We start from the raw sequence: 6,650 nt of genomic DNA on the forward strand, positions 1-6,650 counted from the left end.
CAAATCACTATGGAGGAGTACAAAAGAATAGCACAAGCATGTAGAAACAAAATCAGAAAGGCTAAGGATCAAAATGAGTTACACCTAGCACGGGACATAAAAGGCAATAAGAAGCGGTTCTTTAAATACACTAGGATAGGGGTAGGCAACCTATGGCACGCGTGCCAAAGGCGGCACACAAGCTGATTTTCAGTGGCACTCACACTGCCCGGGTCCTGGCCACCGGTCCGGGGGGCTCTGCATTTTAATTTAATTTTAAATGAAGCTTTTTAAAAACCTTATTTACTTTACATACAACAATAGTTTAGTTATATATTATAGACTTATAGAAAGAGACCTTCTAAAAACGTTAAAATGTATTACTGGCATGCAAAACTTTAACTTATGGAGATATACCTATCTCATAGAACTGGAAGGGACCCTGAAAGGTCATTGAGTCCAGCCCCCCTGCCTTCAAGAGCAGGACCAATTTTGCCCCAGATCCCTAAGTGGCCCCCTCAAGGACTGAACTCACAACCATGGGTTTAGCAGGCCAATGCTCAAACCACTGAGCTATCCCTTCCCCCCATTAGAGTGAATAAATGAAGACTTGGCACACCACTTCTGAAAGGTTGCCGACCCCTGCACTAATAGCAAGAGAAACAGGAAGGAAGTGCAGGTTCTCTGTTAAGTGGGGAAGGAGAGCTGATGACATCAAGAAAGCTGAGGTGTTCTATTTTGCTTCAGTCTTAACTAAAAAGGTTAATGGTGACCAGATACTAAAACACAATTAATATTAAACAACAAAGGGGAAGGAATGCAAGCCAAAATAGGGAAAGAATAGTTTAAACAATATTTAGATAAGTTAGATGTATTCAAGTCACCAGGGCCTGATGAAATTCATCCTAGGGTGCTTAAGGAACAAGCTGAAGCAATCTTGGAACCTTTATAAATTATTTTTGAGAAGTCATGGAGGACAGGTGAAGTCCCAGAAGACTAGAAAAGGGCAAACACACTATATTTAAAAAGGGGAACAAGGAGGACCCAGGGAATTATAGATCAGTTTGCCAAACTTCAGTATCTGGAAAGATACTAGAACAAATTATTAAACAATCAATTTGTAAGCACCTGGAGGATAATATGGTTATGAGGAATAGCCAGCATAGAATTGTCAAGAACAAATCATGCCAAACCAACCTAATTCCCTTTCTTAGCAGGGTTATGGGCCAAGTGGATGGGCAGGAAGCAGTAGACATGATATATCTTGATTTTAATAAGGCTTTTGTCGCAGTCCCACAAGACATTCTCATAGGGAAATGGTCTAGATGAAATTACTATATGGTGGGTGTACAACCAGTTGAAAGACTGTACTCAAAGTGTAGTCATCAATGTTCGCTATCAAACGGAGAGGGCGTATCTAGTGGGGTCCTGTGTGGGGGGGGGGGGGGGGGGGGGAATCAGTTCTATTCCATATTTTCCTTAATGACTGGATAAGGGAGTGGAGTGTATTGTTATAAAATATGCAGATGACACTAAGCTGGGAGAAGTTTCAAGCACTTTGGAGGGCAGGATTAGTATTCAAAACGAACTTGACAAATTGGAGAATCAGTCTGAAATCAACAAGATGAAATTCAATAAAGACAAGCGCAAAGTACTTCACTTAGGAAGGAAAATCAGACAGACAACTACAAAACGGGGAATAACTGGCTAGATCAGCGCTTCTCAAATGCGTCCACCAGAGGCTTTTCTTGCGGCCACAGCCTCCTGGGCAGTGACTGGGGGTGGAGGCAAATCAGCAGTTCCTCCCCTGGGGCTACAAGGAAGGGTTGGGCCCTCCCCCCTCTGGAGCCACAAGCGCCAGAGGAACAAATAGCTGGTGTGAGTTCCCCACCTTCCCGGGGGCAGTGGGGCTCAGGCTTCCGGCTTCAGGCCTGGGGCTCTGACCGTGGGGCTCTGGGCTTTGGCTGCACAGTGGTGGGCTCCGTTTCCCTGGGCTCACCATCCCTGGCCCCCGCTGCTGCCCCCCCATCCCCTCACCCATCCACCCTATCACCCCTGGTCCCCGCTGTTTCCCTACCCACCTCCCCATCCAGGGCTTAATTTGTCCCCCGGCTTCCTAGGGCTGAGTAAGTCTGCTGTGAAAAGTGGTATGTGTATGTTTGTAAATATCATTCATCACTGCCTCAGAGCTAGCTAACAAGTCTGCTGCTGTGAAAACATACAAATATCACTTTTCACAGGAGTAGAATTAGCTAGCAAGTCTACAAAAAATAAACCACTACCAAAAATGCAAAAGAAACAACAAAAAAAGATAAGAACATACAAAACACCTTATTTGTGTTTCTATTCTGTTTAGGTCCAGTAAAGAAGAGCGACAACTGTACATTATTCTTATTATTGAGTCTGCAAATAAAAACCCTACATAAATAAATTACTATGATTTGGACATATACATGTGCATATTTATTTGTTTTTCCTAAATTTATTAAGTATTTTAGGAAAAACTGTCATAGTGGCCACCAGCAAGAGTTGGTGGCCGCACTCTGAGGCCACCAAAAAATTTGTGGTGAGAACCCCTAGGCTAGGTGCTGAAAAGGATATGGGGGATATAGTGGATCACAAATTGAATCTGAGTCAACAATGTGATGCAGTTGCGAAAAAGGCTAATATTCTGGACTGTATTAAACAGGGGTGTCATATGTAAGACACAGGAGGTAAGTGTCTCACTCTATTCAGCACTGGTGAGACCCCACCTGGACTTCTGTGTCCAATTCTGGGAGCCACAATTTAGGAAGGATGTGGACAAACTGGAGAGAGTCCAAAGGAGAGCAACAAGAATGATAAAAGGATTAGAAAACCTGGAGGAAAGGTTAACAAAATCAGGCATGTTTAGTGTTGAGAAAAGATGACTGGGGGGGGGGGGGGGGGGGGGGGAGACAACCTGGTAACAGTCTTCAAATATGTTAAGGGTTGCTATAAAGAGGACTGTGATCAGTTGTTCTCCATGGCCACTGAAGGTAGGGCAAGAAGTAATGGACAATCCGTAGCAAGAGAGATTTAGGTTAGATATTAGGAAAAACTCTTTAACTATAAAGGGAGTTAAGCTCTGGGATAGGGTTCCAAGGGAGGTTGTGGAATCCTCATCACTGGAGGCTTTTAAGAACAGGATGAACAAACCTGACAGGGATGGTCTAGGTTTACTTGGTCCTGCCTCAGCACATGGGGCTGGATTTGGTGACTTCTTAAGGTCCCTTCCAGCCCTACATTTCTATGATAGCTGGCTTCCAGCCTCTGCTGTGCTCATTGGAGGCTAGATGCAGCAGAGAAGCTGACCCAGAATACTCAGCTACTATTTCAAATCAGTACTTAACTAGGGTTACATGAAAAGTTCCTCTAGAAACCTGAATCTACCCCAAGTCAGGGTGAGTTCAGGGTTCTCTTACCTGGCAGGCATCTCAGCCCAAGTTACGGAAAGTTTGATGCAGGTTTGCTTGAGCTGATAAGGCAGTTTCTTCTCAGAAATGCCTATCCTTACACCCCAAGACACTTTTAAAGACATACATACCAATAACACTTAACTCGTAAATTGCTCCGTCTCCTCTCTCTCATTTAATCACTTGGCTACGAAAAGCGCACTGTAAAAATTGCAAAACTTTGTCTGTCTACTCAGAAAACAAATGGGTCAGCAAAAAATAATGTGGGAGAAAGGGGTCTGATGCCTCCAAGCACAAACATGTGCTCCAGCTGGAGCACATGGGAACTGAAAGGCAGGCACTGTTTAATTACAACCACAGGTGTGAGACGCAGACACAGGAAACCACAACCAGCCACGACACCATAAATAAAGCCTCTTCTCTGCTTATGGCAGATCTCTGCAATAAGCTCCCCACCTCCACTTTATTTATTTATTTATTAACGGACTCATACACCATATACCCCAATAGCACCGTAGTTTATAGATAAGGCAACTCACACTGGGAACAGAGTGTTACAAATTGCAGAATCCCTGCTGAGGCACCTTTTTGTACACAACACTCAGTCTCTCTTTCTCTCTGTTCCCTCCACTAGAAAGTGATGTTCTGTTCCACCAAAGACACAGTGGAACCATGTCTGTGATTCGATACATAAGGCTGTTTACACAGCTTCCACTATCTGCCTGACTAAACCCACAGTGCTCTAACTTTCTTTGGGTGGGAGAGGAGGGGAGGTGCTCCTTTTCCCCTTAACATTCTCAAATTGTGAAATCTAGCCAGAAAAGAATTGCTTTGAAAACATAATAACGGCCAATACTGGGTCAGACCAAAGGTCCATCTAGCCCAGTATCCTGCCTTCCGACAGTGGCCAATGCTAGGTACCCCAAAGGGAATGAACAGAAGAGGTAATCATCAAGTGATCCATCCCGTTGCCCATTCCCAGTTTTTGGCAAACAGAGGCTAGGGACACCATCCCTGCCCATCCTGACTAATAGCCATTAATGGACCTATCCTCCATGAATTGATCTAGTTCTTTTTTGAACCCTGTTATAATCTTAGCCTTCATAACATCCTCTGGCAAAGAGTTCCACAGGTTGACCTGTGCGGGGAAGTTTGAGGTTAATTGGATGAGGAGTTTTTGAGATAGTAAGTTTCAAAGAAAATTCTTTTTCACTTTTGGGGGAAAGTCTTATCCTTCATAACAAAAAACCCCACCACTCAGTAGTATCGTTCCATTGGCTTGTACTAAAAAGTTATAGTTTCATGCATTTGCCCTCAGTGGAAGTAAAATAGGCTATTTTTACTAACGTTGAGTGGAAACACTGAGTTATTAGAGATCAATTTTTCAAGTTCCTGAGGGTGCGTGAAGGTCTCAGTGAATACTGAACTGTAGCTAGAAAATTTATAAATATTCTCAAACTTTTTAAGGAAATTCCTACCCCATGAACCTTATAACAGAGATAAACTTGTAGACATGTCTTCTTTAAACAAGCACACATTAGAAGAATATAATTATTTAAAATTAAAATTAAACATCAGAAAACCTGGAGGTATATTCAATTAAAGGCTCCAATCTCAGCTTTCATCTTCCCCTAACCAGACCTCATATTTAAACTCCAACTGCAGACCACTACCCCTCCCTTCATACACACACACTTCAGAAAACTCCACACACTGGCCTGTAAGCATCAAACCCAACCATTACTTATGGGCTGAAGCCCCAGCTTTCTCACATCCTGGGAGTATGGGCGTATTACTCAATGTAAAAGCCACGTCAAGCCAAGGTCTTGTATATCACACTCACCTTAGCAATAATGCCCTGAAGTCCTTCTGTACCTGCAACAGGCCAACTGGATGGGAGCAGGTTATATCATCATGCAACAAAAGCTGTACTTCTGTGATTCATACGCTATGTTTCCTGTGGCACATGGTGGTGGTCCTTTGCCAGGAAGCAGAGAGGATAAGGGGCAGTTTAAGTTGGGGTTGGAACTGTGACGTTGTGCAGTCTACATGGTTTTATAAAAATATAATAATAAGTCAATATAATGTAACTGGGATAGATTTAGAGAAAATATGTTAATAAGTGATATAATGTAACTGGGATATGCTTCATGCAAAAGGTCTCTTGTAAGGTATCATTACAAAGTGCATAATCTACTGAGTATGATCATCTAATTTGTATAAATGTACCACTCTTGTATCTAAAACTAGAAATATAAAATGTAACTCTGAGGGCCTATTGTAATTATGTAAAGTGGGGGCCATTAATGATGGTTTGGAATCTTGATGACTCCCATTGTCTGCAGATGGCTGTTTACCTGTGAGTCTCCCTGTATATGTGTGTGCTGGCAAGTGAGTAATGAAGTCTTGCAGTGACATGTGATCATGTCACCTGAACTGGAATCCGTCTTTAACCTGGTGCTTTTCCAGTGAGGAGGGGGGTGGAAACCCAGAGAGACAAAGGGTTCCCGCCTTATGCAAAAGATATATAAAGGGGTGGAACAGAAGAGGGAGGGGGAGGAGCCATCATGGAGAATCCCCTAGATAACACCTAAGCTGGAACAAGAGTTGTACCAGGGGAAAGAATTGTGCCCAGGCCTGGAAGGTGTCCAGTCTGAGAAAAACTTACTGAAGCATCTCTGAGGGTGAGATTATCTGTATTTAGTTTGATTAGGCATAGATTTGCGCATTTTATTTTATTTTGCTTGTGACTTACTTTGTTCTGTCTGTTACTACTTTGAACCACTTAAATCCTACTGTCTGTATTTAATAAAATCACTTTTTATTTAGTAATTTACTCAGAGTATGTATTAATACCTGGGGGAGCAAACAACTGTGCATATCTCTCTATCAGTGTTATAGAGGGCGAACAATTTATGAGTTTACCCTGCATAAGCTTATGCAGGGTAAAACGGATTTATCTGGGTTTAGACCCCATTGGAAGTTGGGCATCTGAGTGCTAAAGACAAGCACACTCCTGTGAGCTGTTTTTGGGTAAACTTGCAGCTTGGGGACAAGTAATTCAGACCCTGGGTCTGTGTTGAAGTGGACTGGAGTGTCTAATTCAGCAAGACGGGGTGCTGGAGTCCTGAGCTGGCAGGGAAAACAGAAGCAGGGGTAGTCTTGGCACATCGGGTGGCAGCTCCCAAGGGGGTTTCTGTGATCCAACCCGTCACAGGAACATCCACTGATTTCCCG

At 43.1% G+C, this 6,650-nt stretch overlaps 1 protein-coding gene across 1 annotated transcript in view; it reads right to left on the minus strand.

Moving 5' to 3' along the window:
* LOC112117876 (LIM domain-containing protein 1) overlaps positions 1 to 6,650 on the minus strand; it is a 55,296-nt gene that overhangs the window by 22,783 nt on the left and 25,863 nt on the right. The window lies entirely within an intron of this gene.

Source organism: Terrapene carolina, unplaced genomic scaffold (assembly GCF_002925995.2).
Source record: "Terrapene carolina triunguis isolate 2854851 unplaced genomic scaffold, T_m_triunguis-2.0 Scaffold34029, whole genome shotgun sequence".
Taxonomy (NCBI): Eukaryota; Metazoa; Chordata; order Testudines; family Emydidae; genus Terrapene; species Terrapene triunguis.